Raw genomic sequence first — 14,487 nt, 5'->3', positions numbered from 1 at the left:
CTCTATTTTCAATTGGTCAAAAAGCTCACACAATTTATTTAAATGTTCTGAGCATCAGTTCTCTCATAAATGGTAAGAGAGTAAAGATATCTGCATCTATGGGGCCACTGTGATGATTAAACACACACACTTCTACATAAAAAGAGAAATTAGTGCATAAAATGCAAAGAATAACTACTACAGTTCTTTAAAATTATAATCATTGTTACTGCTCTTAGGTTGAGTCTTTTATATCCTTACAACTATTCTCTGCAGATGGAAACAAAAGTTAACTATGTATTTGATTCTCACCTAGAAATCCCATATGCAGGTGGCCCTACTAATCCAAAAAGCTTTCTATGAGATCTTTATAAAAACAGAAAGCTTTTTAAAAAGTAAAACTGTACTTCTTGTAAAAGAAGAACTGGCAATGACAAGGAATTCATTTATCATCCTTCTATAATTCCAATTACATAATAAATGTAAGCCCCTAACGGTGAGGCATTTAGGAAGTATGTTTGATGATGATATATTAAAGAAAGTAACACTTAGTGTATCTGAGAAATGATATTAGCATCTGATCTGAAGTATTTTAGGTAACACATTTAAAGAAAAGAATATTAAAACTATATTTATAGAAGATGAGCTCTATGTTCCCAGGGAGTGGCTCTGTAAGTCAGTTTAGATCCTTCCATGAAGACTGGCTCAACATAGAGTTTCATCTAAAAATCAAAGCAAGAAAGTGGAAATAAGAGGGGGAATATTTGAAACATATATAAATACTTTCTGCCTTGACTACCCTGCAAAAACTGCTTACCCAAATTTAAATCAAAACCATGTGAGAATGGCTATCACCAAAAAAGTCCACAAATAACAAATGTTGGCGAGGATATAGAGAAAAGGGAACCCTGGTACACTGTTAGTGGGAGTGTAAATTGGTGCAGCCACTACAGGGAACAGCATGAAGGTTCCTCAAAAAACTAAAAATAGAATGACTGTATGCCCCAGCAATTCCTCTTCTGAGTATACATCTCCCCCAAATAAAAACACTACTTTGAAAAGATACTTGCACCCAATATTCATAGCAGCATTATTTACAAGAGCTAAGATAACAAAGCAACCCAAGTATCCATGAACAGACGAAATGAATGAAGATGAGGTATATATAGTATGTGTGCAAACACACATACACACACACGGAATATTATTCAGCCATAAAAAAAAGAATGAAATTCTGCCAATAATAATAATATAGATGGACCTAGACAGTACAATGCTTAGTGAAATAAATCAGAGAAAGATAAATATTATTATCATTTATGTGGAATCTAAAAAATAAAGCAAACGAATGAATGTAATAAAACAGAAACATAGATATAGAAAACTAGCAGTTACCACGGAGAAGGCAATGGCACCCTACTCCAGTACTCCTGCCTGGAAAATCCCATGGACCGAGGAGCCTGGTGGGCTGCAGTCCATGGGGTCGCTAAGAGTCGGACACGACTGAGCAACTTCACTTTACCTTTTCACTTTCATGCATTGGAGAAGGAAATGGCAACCCGCTCTAGTGTTCTTGCCTGGAGAATCCCAGGGACGGGGGAGCCTGGTGGGCTGCTGTCTACGGAGTAGCACAGAGTCGGACACGACTGAAGCGACTTACCAGCAGCAGCGGTTACCAACAGGGAGAGGGAAATGGGAAATGGCGAGAAAGGTAGGTACAAATATCATGCATAAAATAAATAAGCTACAGTAATATATTGTACAGCACCGAGGACATAGCCAATATTTTAAAGCACCGAGGACATAGCCAATATTTTAAGAAAAATTCAAATGGAGCATAATCTATAAAATGTGTGCATGTGCTCTCAGTCGTGTCTGCCTCTTCGCAATCCCATGGACTGCCAGGCTCTTCTGTCCATGGAATTTTCCAGGCAAGAATACTGGATAAGGTTGCCACTTCCTTCTTTAGTGGATCTACTCAGACACAGGGATCAAACTCAAGTCTCTTGAGTCTCCTGGACTGGCAAGTGGGTTCTTTACCAGCTGAACCACTGGGGAAGCCCAATGTAAAAAAATATTAAATCATTCACTGTATAATAAACGCTGTGAATCAACTATACTTTAATAATAAAATTAATTTTAAAACTTTCCCCAAAGGACCCATGGAATACCTAACCCAAACACCTTTTTTTTTTTGACAGGAAATAGCATTTATTGCGGAGAAGGCAATAAATGCATCAAAAATGAGCCTGATGGGCTGCAGCCCATGGGGTCGCTAGGAGTCGGACACGACTGAGCAACTTTACTTTCACTTTTCACTTTCATGCATTGGAGAAGGAAACGGCAACCCGATCCAGTGTTCTTGCCTGGAGAATCCCAGGGACGGGGGAGCCTGGTGGGCTGCCGTCTACGGGGTCGCACAGAGTCGGACACGACTGAAGCGACTTAGCAGCAGCAGCAGCAGCAGCATTTCTTTCTTGAAAACTCCCATCTTCTTTAGCACTACACTCTATTGCTTTTCCCACCACAGGCCTGATTGTTTTTCTTTCCTTTATACTTTTCTTAACAAGTAAGTAGGTGTTTTCAAAGGATCTGTCTTAGCCTTATTTTCTACTTTCACCAGTTTTCAAAGTTTCAGCTTTACGACCTTTCTCTTAAGTTATACCTATCTTCAGCTGGAATCTCTTCCAAACTCATAACAAACTCATAAACACATCCTATACATAATCACAGATATTCTCTTTGTGTTTCAAATCCATTCCATCCCAGCCCCTCCCTATCTCTGACTTCCTTTTCAACAAGCCCCACTGCTTTCCTTCCCTCTTACGACTCCTCTACACCCCAAGTTCCATCTGGTGCTAAATTCTGCACATTAGTAGTTTGGTTCAAGTGACAAGACAGGGTTTGTATTCTTTGAGAAATTGTTAGAGTGAAAACTAAATTTACGGTCACTAAAAACAGACAGAAACACACACACACATCAGTAGTGGCAGGCATCAGACATTTGAGAAAATCTTCATTAAAGCAATCATTAAAAGTGAGTATCTATTAATTTTTGCTTGCAAAATGGGAAAAGACTTATTTGATTTGGTGAGTTGGATACCTCAATCCAAAATATTTTAAGACACATCAAGACAGGGTATAAACCTTCATGTCTCCTACAATGATGCTATTTACAACTCTCAAACTCTATTAGAAAAACAAATTTCTTTTTGCCTGGGATATGCTAAAGCCCCTCAAACCAAACTTTCCAATGCCTATTTCTTTTCCCTTTCAATCCATCTCATTTATATTGTCTGCTCAAAATTTTTCAGTGGTTTATCTGCCTTAAGAAAAAGAAAAGAAAAAAAGTAAATTCACCCTGACATTCAAGACCCTCTTACATCTAGCTCTGGATGAAAATTTCCCATTTTACCCTTACAAACATTCCATTCAAATAGCAAAAGGTATCTAGGCATACCTTGAAGATACTGTGGATTTGGATCCAGTCTACCTGAATACAGAAAATGTCATAATAAAGCAAGTTGCACAAATTATTTGGTTTCCCAGTGCATATAAAAGTACGTTTACACTATAGTATAGTCTAGTAAGTGTGCAATAGCATTATCCCTAAAAAAGGTACATGCCTTAATTAAAAAATACTTTATTGCTTAAAAATGCTAACCAATCTCTGAGCCTTCAGCAAGACATAATTTTCTGTAATAGTAACATTAAAGATCACTGATCATTATGAATACAATAATAATGGAAAAGTTTAAAACATTGCAAGAATTACCAAAATGTGACAGACAGACATAAAGTGACAGCTGTTGGAAAAGAAAAGATGGTGATAACGTTACTCAACACAAGGCTGTCTCACCTTCAATTTGCAAAAAATGCAGTATCTGAAAACTACAATAAACTGAGGTATGCCTGCATTCCCCTTCTCTAGATTCTATATTTATTCCTCTGAGTAGTCTTCCCTGATATCCTACCTGGAATTTAAGATCTTCCTCAGAACTCTTGCTGCTGCTGCTAAGTCGCTTCAGTCGTGTCTGACTCTGTGCGACCCCATAGATGGCAGCCCACCAGGCTCCCCCGTCCCTGGGATTCTCCAGGCAAGAACACTGGAGCGGGTTGCCATTTCCTTCTCCAATGCATGAAAGTGAAAAGTGAAAGGAAGTCACTCAGTCGTGTCCGACTCTTAGCGACCCCATGGACTGCAGCCCACCAAGCTCCTCTGTCCATGGGATTTTCCAGGCAAGAGTACTGGAGTGGGTGCCATTGCCTTCTCCACTCAGAACTCTCAGTGAGGTTTATTTACCTATCTATATTGTACCTAATTAGTTTGCCTTCTATTATCATAATGTGACCTTGACAATGTCTAACACTTGGAACCCAGTAGTTCCAGTAAGTATTTATCAGATAAATAAGAGGAACAGAAAGTATGCTACTTTTACCTTTTAAGTAAAACAATTTTTCCAGTGAGATTACTATAGGCAGTTCAGGTTCTAAAAAAGGAATACAAGAGCTAGAAAAAGAGTGCAAACACTCTTCACTCATATGGGAGCCAGAAAAGTTTAGAATGATATATAGTATACTAATAGTTGAAAAAGTACATAATTCAAGTCTATAAAATCCATAGTTATGTTTAGAAAATGCACCTATTTGACTAGGAAAGGGTAAAATTGCTATAAAAAAAGACCCCACAAATATCCTAATACAAACATGTTAACTTACAGAGAAGCTTTTTGAAGGAACCAAGGTATTTTCATAGATAGTCCTAAATTATCTTCAAAATCAGTTGAGATATACTAATTATAGAGATAATAAAAATAAATAAATAAAAGTTACTAGGGACAAAGAACAAAACTGTAATGCTTCACGCTCATGAAAATTACTAGAAATAAAAATACTTTCTTGTCTTGGATCAATTAATTGTGAAATGCTAAGCCAATGACCTAAAATGAAGGAGAATCTTGCTTCTCTAGTTTATGGATAAACTAGTAGAATAAGGTCATAATAAAGTCACAGCTGTTTAGAATTTTTTTAATTTTTTAGCTAGGTTGCAATAATCAATTTACAAAAATAGCTCTCATACTTTAAATTTCATTAAGAATTCATAATACAGCTCTTTGTTTTATTAAAATAATTATAATCTTTGAAGAAAATTGTGTAGATTATAAAAATGTACTTTTACACTTAAATAATTTACTTTTTGTTTAAGGTGATAATTTTGTTAAAACCAACACTGCATGAGGCGATAATATTCTTAAAATAACTATACCTCACTGAATGATAGATGACTTATCTCCTAATACTTTCATATACTTGAGCTTTGATTACACTTTAATAAAACTGCAAAATTAAATTGGGCAAAGTATAAATAAACATCTATTATGATGGTATAGGAAATATTTTAAGGTATTTAACAATATAAAGAGTAAATGTTACTCTCTAATGACTTAAAACCAATCCTGTACTCAATAAAGACTTCATATAATAAAGTGCAACACAGTGAAGACATTTCTCTCGCTGTGAATAGAGATAATAACATGCTTGAAATTCCATTTCAAAGAACAGTTAGAGCAGTAAAAAAAAGTCAAATACCACTTTGACCTACTGTCCATTGTGAGAACAAACACATTTTCTTAGCAGCCCTGCCCTGTTCTGGGGTTGGCAGTGTAACCTCCAGCACTTTTAATCTTCGTAAGAACCTTACACGGACCATATTCACCCCGTTTCACAGATGAAGAAAAGTAACTTTCCCACAGTACAATCAGTAATCAACTGAGTTGAATTTAGTCTTGTGTACAGTCCATCTGACTCCAGATCCAGAGCCCATGCTTCTGAGATCAAATTACAGCTGAAAAAAGTGATCCATTGAAATTTGTCTTCTATAAGGAAATCTTTAAGTTTCTACCTATCTACCGAAGCAAGGATGAGTATTAGGCAGTTGACAACCTAGTAGCAAGAATGGGAAGTAAATTGGGAAGTAAAAGTTCTAAAATATTTTTTTTCCACAGGCACATTATAAATTCTAATGCATGAAATATTTTATTATAAAAGGAATAATGGGTTAAAAAATTCTATAACTGATGATTAGTTCAAAATTAATAAAGAGAAACATAACTGGCACACCTTTACCATCAACAAGATAGATTTGTTATGTCAGCAATAAAGAAAACCAATACCCATTATGTTAACAGGAAAAACTTTCAAACCCGAAAACTATCATCCCTTTAAGTATTTATGTTACTAAATGGACTGAAAGATGAGCTGTGCGTGTATGAGTGCTAAGTCGCTTTAGTTATGTCTGGCTCTTTGCAACCCCATGGACTGTAGTAGGCCAGGCTCCTCTGTCCACGGGATTCTCCAGGCAAGAATACTGGAGTGGGTACTGGGTTGCCATTCCCTCCTCCAGGGGATCTTCCCAGCCCAGGGATAGAAGCCGCACTGCAGGCTGATTCTATACTGCGGAGACACCAGGGAAGCCCAAGAGATGAGCTGTAAGTGTCAGCAAATGGCAGAACAAAATGACTGACAGAGGAAGAAGTTTGTATTTAAACAGGGGATGGACACTGGCTGCTAATCTCACACTTTCCTCTATTGTCTCTTTATATAATACACCTATTTGATGAACAGGCATCTCTAACAATACTGAAAGCACAGCAGGTATTCACAAACTATATTAAGCGCATGATTCAGAGAATCAGTTCGGGCCATCTGGGTGGTGCCTGAGGGCTTACCCTTCTCTGCACATGGATACATCTCACGTTTTGTGGGTTTCATTCTCTCTAATTTAGTAATTAGTATGGCATAACTGGAGAAAGCAATGGCATCCCACTCCAGTATTCTTGCCTGGAAAATCCCATGAACGGAGAAGCCTGGTAGGCTGCAGTCCATGGGGTTGCTAAGAGTCTGACACGACTGAGCAACTTCACTTTCACTTTTCACTTTCATGCATTGGAGAAGGAAATGGCAACCCGCTCCAGTGTTCTTGCCTGGAGAATCCCAGGGACAGGAGAGCCTGGTGGGCTGTTGTCTATGGGGTCGCACAGAGTCGGACACGACTGAAGCGACTTAGCAGCAGTAGCAGTATGGCATAACTGAAAATGCTTGGGACTGTGTTCACCAGTTAAATGGTATCTTATTATTTAAGCCTTGTTCAGAAGCCAGTTCCTCCCCATCTAATTGACCTTTCCAGAAACCTGTACACTGTTTATGCCTGTGGTAACTCAACAGCTTAAAACATTACATTCCTGAAGTGGAATACTTTTGCCTCAAAGAGACACTTGATAATAAATGGCCTTACAATAAATGTTAAGGAAACATTAAAATAACTACATAACTCATCTGCTTTTTAAGAACAGCAATATAACAATGTCAGAGGCAGAACTGAAAATCAAGCAGATTACGAAAGTTTATAAAATCAAAACACATACACACACAAACCAAAACACAATGTTCTTCTCTAACATCTTTATAAATTTGAATATAGAAATATCCTAAAAATAGTACCCCCCCAAGAATAAAACATCTAAATGTGGACTTAAGTCAACCTTTCTATTACGTATTAACTAAATACAAGTACCATACAGCATCTCTCGTGACCCCACCTGAACCAATTTGCCTTTCTTGTATCTCAGAACCTTCACATGCACTCCACTCAGAAGGTCACTGGTAAAGTGTTAGGAAAGTACTTGGCAGAAGGCTTACAAGTCTTAATAAACTCTTGCTGACTCAATGTACCCTATGAACAATACAACAGGTACCCAGAAATTATTTTGCTGCTCATTTTAAGTTCTTAAGCTCACTAACATTTATTGATTATAGGACTAACTGCAACTTAAAGACTTATTTATGAGGAACACTCCTCCCCCTGAACTAACACTTGGAAGAATAACTATCTCCAAGTAGACCTGGGGATGCTTATTAATATCAATATCAATGGAATATACAATTAATAAAATGTGAACTCTTGTATTACTAATTCACCAAATATTCACTAAGCAAGTTCCATGTGCTGGAAACCATTCGTAGGTTTGGGGGATACAGCCCAAACAAAACAGACCCTCTAATGTAAACTTAAGGCTTTAGGTTTCCTGAAGAAGTTACCTGAAAAAATTACATGTATTCACTCATGTATATTTACACTTATCTGTGTACATGCAGAATACTCAGTAAATATAGTATGTATTCTACATTAATATGCATGGAAATTCTGAGAGCAATGTTATGAGAAATTTCACCCCATTAGATCCATTTAGATCCAGAAAAACATGACTACACTAAAACCTTTAGACAGTATGCATTACAACAAACTGTGGAAAATTCTTAAAAGAGACAGGAATACCAGACTACCTGACTTGCTGTCTGAGAAACCTGTATGCAGGTCAAGAAGCAACAGTTAGAACTGGACCTGGACCAACAGACTGGTTCAAAATTCAGAAAGGAGTTCATCAGGCTACATATTGTCACCCTGCTTACTTAACTTATATGCAGAGTACATCATGCAAAATTCTAGTCTGGATGAATCACAAGCTGGAATCAAGATTGCCAGGAGAAATATCAATAACCTTAGACATGCAGATGACATCATTCTAATGGCAGAAAGCCAAGAGAACGAAAGAGTCTCTTGATGAAGGTGACAGAGAGTGAAAAAGCTGGCTTAAAACTCAACATTCAAAAAACTAAGATCATGGCATCTGGCCCCATCACTTCATGGCAAATAGATGGGGAAAAAGTGGAAACAGTGATAGACTTTATTTTCTTGGGCTCCAAAATCACTGCAGATGGTGACTGCAGCCATGAAATTAAAAGATGCTTTCTCCTTGGAAGAAAAGCTATGATAAACTAGACAGTGTATTAAAAAGTAGAGACATTACTTTGCCAACAAAGGTCTGTCTAGTCAAAGCTATGGTTTTTCCAGTAGTCACACAGGATGTAAGAGCTGGACCATTAAGAAGGCTGAGCGCCAAAGAGATGATGCTTTTGAACTGAAGTGCTGGAGAAGACTCGTGAGAGTCCCTTGGACAGCAAGGAGATCAAACCAGTCAATCCTAAAGGAAATCAACCCTGAATATTTATTAGAAGGAGTGTTGCTGAAGCTGAAGCTCCAATACTTTGGCCATCTGATGTGAAGCGCCAACTCCCAGGAAAAGACCCTGATGCTGGGAAAGACTGAAGGCAGGAGAAGGGGACCACAGAGGATGCAATGAGTCGGACGTGACTGAGCAACTGAACAACAACAAGATTCATTTATTTTCCTGGAGAAACACAATTCTCTGTAATAGAGATCAAAGGCAATATAGACTTCAGTATAAAAATAATTTATCTACCTTTCAGAGTAGTAAAATGGATGAAGTGGTCATGTCTCAACTTATTTGTATTGTCCTTAACTAGTAAATTTAATAATCAGTAGACTGAGCCTATGCAAAAGAAATACAGTGCTAAAATTTATTACATATAAGGCTTAAGTTTGAGTCATCTGTAAATAGCTTTAGAGGGAAATCAAAATCAAAAGTAAATAAAAGGTAAAATAATAACTTTCAACCAATTAACTGCAATCCACAAAAGTAGATCAGTCCTGAAGAGCTTATCTTCTAGTCTGTAAACACACAAGGTGAATCAATTTAAAGTTATTATTATACAAAGAGAGTCTCAAAGGTTTGTTTCCTTATGGTATATTTTCTCTTTTCAGATAGGCATCAAATCATAAGACACTCAAATTATTCTAGTGACACAGAGCACTCTTTTTTTTTTAAGTTCAAAAGTAGAACTAAGAGTTAAATTGAGCCTTCATCAATACGATTACTAATCCCAAACACTCATCAACTGAAAGTTCCTCCTATGTACTAGAAAAAGGTACTACAGAGATGTTTAAAGAATTGCATTTAGACTATTACTTGAGAAATTCAATGATTACTAACCTAAGAGTAATATCAGAGGAAAGGAGGAAAAGGAAGAGGATGAAAAAAGGAGATTAAAAAAAAGAAAGAGAGGGAGGCAGGATAATTAACAGGGAGAATAGGAGATTTAGGACTCTGTTGTGGCTTTTGCTGGCTTTATTTCAAATGCATAATATTTTCTTTCTGTTTTCCAGAACCTTTAAGACTATGCTATTTTCCTGCTAAATAAAGTAAAAGAATATAGCCATGAAAAATATGAATTGGCTTGATTATAGTCAGCAGAAACATGTATCTCAAAAAGTTAAATGTCTTCTTTGACCTAATTTTCAAATACATTCCATATCAAGTCAACAATGAATACACATGGAAATCAATTTTTACAATGATGCTATTCCTCCATCATACAAAACACTCTGATTTTCAAGTTCTTTGATTTGATTCCTTCCCTTGAAAGACATTCTTTTTTAATGCACTGTGACTTCAAAGTGGAAGAAATATGAATTCAGTAATTTCAAATGTCTCCCATTCCAAAGATTCAAAGATAATTTTTAGAATCTTAGATGATACAGTAAACCGGATCTTCTTGTTTATAGATTAAATAACATAGAATTTTTTTTTTTTTTTTTTAACATTCTCTTCTCTCTTTGGCACAGAAAAAACAAATACCTCTGGTATGAACTGAATTGGCTGCCCTCAAATTTGTATAATGAAACCTCAAAACCCAGTGCAATTGTACTTGGAGACAGACCCTAGAAGAAGGTAAAAATTAAGTAAGGTCACTAGGGTGGGGCCATTATCTGATAGAACTGGTGTCCTTATAAGAAGGGGGAAGAGGCCAGAGCACACTTTCTCCACAGACACAGAGAAAAGGTCACGTGAGAGCACAGCAAGAAGGCAACTGTCCAAAAGCCAGGAAGAGAAACCACACCAGAAACAGAATTTGTCAACACCTTGACCATGGACCATAAGCCTTCAGAACTGTAAAAAGAAATCTATTGTTTAAGTTGCCCAGTCTGTGGTATTTTGTTATGGCTGCCCAGACTATATAGTCTCTAAAAATGAAAATATTCTATTTTTGAAATAGTTTCACTCTATCAATGATCCAGCTGGTAGTTGTTACAATGATGATTCATTTATAAAGAGAAAGACTTGGGACAATTTGAAAAATAATTTACCCCAAATTACTTATATGTATCTCTGTGTTATTCCAAATTAAATTATCATTTAGAAATAACATAAAGCTTTGAACCCTAAGAGATATCCTCTGCTGTCCTGATTCTGAGTGTGAGGGGACAATGCCAACAGAGAAGTCATCGAAGGAATTTAAATAATCTCAGCTTCACTGGGAAACAGCAGCATAGAAATCTTGAAGTAGAAATGCTGACTCTTTTGAAACCAAACAGCATTTGCTCTACATGCTGAAGAAAATTTCTGTGGCACTCTCTTTTGTTCTTGTACCCTGTGAGATTATAAAAAATTGTTTTTCTTTGATGCCAACCTTAAAATTCAGAGGCGAGGCCATACATCCACAATTGGCAATCACTCTGTTAGGACTTCTATGTTCTCAGTGGCAAGAACTGATTTATTAGTTCACAGGGTGACTAGTACTTCCACAGGATTCACCTTTTCAGATGAGGATAAAGCCACTTTTATTTTTCAGTAAATCTGTAGGATACTTATACCTTAAGGACAATTTTTTAAAACTCTTGGAAGTGTGTGCTTAAATATAAATATGCAAACATAGTTTATACATACATATACTGTAATAACAGTATATTACAGTGCATCCAAGATTATTGAACTGTGATCACATTTCTTAACTACCATTTCTTGAGAGCATCCCATGTGCCAGGCACTCAACTTAATTCCCTCATTTCATTATCAGTACTCCATGAGGTAGAGATCATTATCCAATATTAAGATGAGAAAACAAAATTTGACAGAGGTTAAATAATCACCCAAATTCTTTCAACTTAAAAGTTCCAGAACTAGGATTTATGCCTAAGTTTCTCTGAATTCACAGATTTCTAAATGTTCCTTTTCCCCAATCTTAAGGAACTAGAAACTTACAAACAAAGCACTGCTTATAGTATAATCCTCAATATTTAAATCATCTTAATCCACACACATGTGGTCACAACATTTTATAAAACTTGTGGGATTAATCATAACACTAGCTGAGGAGATCATTATGACTATCAATTTTCTACAAAGTATAGGACAGAATAATGCAATCACTGTATAGTGAATACGACCTCGGGGTACATTAGAAAACTCGTGTACATTAGAAAACCTTATAGTATGTGTATTCTTTCTCTCCAGAATCATTCCTGAAATTGACTTTAAGTAGAAGCACTTGATTACCATTACATGGTAAAATAATTATGCTACTACTGGTAAAAAAAAAAAACCTACCCATTCTCTTATGCTCTTCCTCTATACCCAATTGGATATCTGTCAAAATTCCTGAAATCCAGTAAATATAGGGAAGAATTTATTATGAGGATCATTATTTCCCTTCTCAAACTCTGTATTCAAACCACCGAGGGTCCAGTCTGAAGTAATTTTCTTTCATTTTAAAGCCAACTTATAAAACAAGAATGTAAGCTTAATATAGGGTGTATTTCCACTTATTGCATAGTGTAAAAGTGATAATGTTCAAAACTTAGGGAAACTCTTGGAATGAATGAACTCCTCATTCCCTAAAACTTGTTCACAGATAGGTTTCAAAGTTCAATATGTTCCATGTATCACACAGAAGTTTCACAAATAATTTTCCACGTTAAACAGATTAATTTTTACAGGACTTCTGGAAGCTTAACATACAAGGTGCATTCTGTCTGTCTAGAAAAGCCCGAGATAGGATTATCCGAATATTACCCTTAAAATAGGCATTGTGCTTCCCTATCAGCCCCTACACCACTCCTCTTAAGAAGCCACTCCTATCCCATGACATGAGCTGGCCATGTGACATGCTTTAGCCAATGAAATGTTAAGAGGTAGTGACATACATGGCCTCTTAAAGAACCCAGAATGCCTGACTCCTGCCACAAGACTTGTGCATCCCAGAGAGGCTGTCCTTCAGCTCTGGTCCAGGAATGAAGAGGACATGGAGCAGAGTGGCAACAGATTCATCAGGAATACGAACATGAGTGATAAAGAAACTCTTATTGGTATAAAACACTAAGATTTAGGGACTCTGTTTAATTAAACAAAGCTTTGCCTAAGCTGACTAAAACAGCATTATTTCCCAGATTTACTGAACCCTGGGAACCATTTTGCTAGGTAACATTTTCCAAGATTTATTTCCTAAATTACTCTTGATTTTGAATGGCATATTTTCTACTAGTTAATACTGTACTTATGATGAACATAAATGTATACTAGAAGTATAAAGTGTCAGTTTTCTTAAATTTTATCAGCATTTTCTGTCAGTATCTGTTTACAGTCAATAAAAATACTTTACTGATGTAATCTAATTAACATTCAGAGATCAAAGATCAGATGGCTACTTAAGTCAAGACTGCCATACAATGGCATATTAATGATTTAGTTCTCTGAACAGGTAATATAAAAGGTCCTGCTGTATTTTCTATATATATATTCATATTTAGAAAACTCAGAATATTGCCACAAATTTAATTTTCTTTAAATCTCACTGTTAGAATTAGTAATTGAGAACATATTTGAAATTACAGTATAGATATTCAAATTTTCTGTAGTCTATTCTGCTGACCCAGTAAAACCACAGTCAATGGTATCCTGCCATTCATAAATCCAGAATTTGTATTTCTGACTTATTATGCCTTAAAGGATAATACAGAAAGGAGGAGAAATAACTAAATCTCAGTCTTCTCACTGGCAATAAGATTTTGTTGGTGTTTCAATATCCAAGTAAACACACTTACAAGTTAATGGCATTTATTTTTACAATGCAAACAATCCTAGACTGTAACACTCAGAAGAATGGTTCAGAGGCCTTATCACATCATAAAATCATAAAAGCAACATTCAGTCATATATTTACTAAAACAAAAACACACACACAAATTTTCTAGACAGACCTAACAGGCTATCAAAAATACTTAAGAGAAAAAAGATTTAAGTTTACCATGAATCGAAAATTTGAAGAATAAGTGCATGTCCTGAAAATTGCAACTAAGCAATATTTACTATTTTTGTTCATTTTATGTCACATTCCTTGGTCTTATAAATCATCAGTTCACCATAAAGTATTCAAACACCAGTAAATCAATCACACGTTTTTATTCCCAGACTGAGAAAACTCTATGCATTTAAGTAATCATTATTAAAATTAATCCTAAAATATTCCAAAGGAAGCAGTTTTGAATACAACTTATGAACAAAAGGACAGAATTATACTATGTGAGTTTCAAAGTTTGATATAATTTGCCACATGTATATATTTTAAAATCTCAACTTTTTCTTCACTGTGTGGTTTTTCATATTCAAAATAGTTTTATGGTACTGCTACACCTGCTTCTATTATTTTTAATAGTCTTTTTTAAGCTCCCATAATGCTTTTTGATACTGATTCACTTTTCATTTAATGCCAAAGGAAATACAAAAAGCTTTGAGGGAACAAACCAATGTAATA

At 35.9% G+C, this 14,487-nt stretch overlaps 1 protein-coding gene across 14 annotated transcripts in view; it reads right to left on the bottom strand.

The window, feature by feature from the left end:
- Positions 1-14,487, bottom strand: part of BBX (BBX, HMG-box containing) — a 297,884-nt gene that overhangs the window by 150,751 nt on the left and 132,646 nt on the right. The gene's annotated exons all lie outside the window — the stretch shown is intronic.

Source organism: Bos indicus x Bos taurus, chromosome 1 (genome assembly GCF_003369695.1).
Source record: "Bos indicus x Bos taurus breed Angus x Brahman F1 hybrid chromosome 1, Bos_hybrid_MaternalHap_v2.0, whole genome shotgun sequence".
Lineage (NCBI taxonomy): Eukaryota > Metazoa > Chordata > Mammalia > Artiodactyla > Bovidae > Bos > Bos indicus x Bos taurus.
This window is presented reverse-complemented; position numbering and strand designations above follow the sequence as displayed.